The 773-nt window shown below is 69.6% G+C and overlaps 1 protein-coding gene across 1 annotated transcript in view; it reads right to left on the bottom strand.

The window, feature by feature from the left end:
* The window catches only part of PRDM16 (PR domain containing 16), an 82,425-nt gene that overhangs the window by 39,029 nt on the left and 42,623 nt on the right, over positions 1-773 (bottom strand). The window lies entirely within an intron of this gene.

Here is a 773-nt window from a genome sequence, read left to right as displayed (position 1 = left end):
CACTCAAACACAAACACAGGATGCGCCTGGCCGGCCAGCGGTTCCCAACCTGGCCGCTCCCAGCCGGGCCGAGGAAAATCGGGGGAAGTTGTTAACCGGCCCGGCCCGGCGAGACAATGGGGCTCTAAGTTTAGCTGTGGGCCCGCGGCGCAGGTTTAACTGGGGGCTTGTCCACGGCGGGGCCCTGACAGAACAATACCCGTCTGGAGTCTGGGCGCCCGGGACCCCCCGGGCAGAGGCGTGGGGGTGGCTTTGGGGGGCTGGGCCTTTTTTTGCCCTGCTGGTCCCCTCTGCTCTGTGGCCCCTCTGTGCCCACCCCTGGGAGGCGAGGGCCCGAGGGGCAGACCGAGTGCCTGCAGGCCTGGGGTCTGTGGTCTCCTTCCCAGACCCAAACCCCAGTCTCGGGGGGGGGGGCTCCCACCCTCTCCAGCCCCCGGGACCCGCTGCTTGTCTCCTGCTCCTGCCTCCTCACCCCGCTCTGTCCCCTGACACACGGCCACCCTTTCCTGGTCTTTCTTGTCAGGCACCCCAAGGCCCGCGCACCCCGGAAAGGCCTGCTGGCCTCCACATCCCGCCGGGTCCCTCCGGCTGAGCCTTCCTCTCCCAGTCTTGGCTTTCCTCCCTGAGCTCTGCCCTCCGCCCCTCCCACAGCCTGGTCACGGCCGGGGGGCCCCGTGGGCCGGGGGTCTTGGCTGCTTCCGAGGAACTCACAGGGCTGCCCCCCCAGAGCCACCTCCTTCCTCAGCGTCCCGGCCCTTCACCCCGTCCGGCCT

The sequence above is a fragment of the Myotis brandtii genome, unplaced genomic scaffold (assembly GCF_000412655.1).
Source record: "Myotis brandtii unplaced genomic scaffold, ASM41265v1 scaffold434, whole genome shotgun sequence".
In the NCBI taxonomy this organism is placed as follows: Eukaryota; Metazoa; Chordata; class Mammalia; order Chiroptera; family Vespertilionidae; genus Myotis; species Myotis brandtii.
The sequence above is the reverse complement of the archived record's forward strand: the minus strand, read 5'-3'. Positions and strand labels throughout refer to the sequence as shown.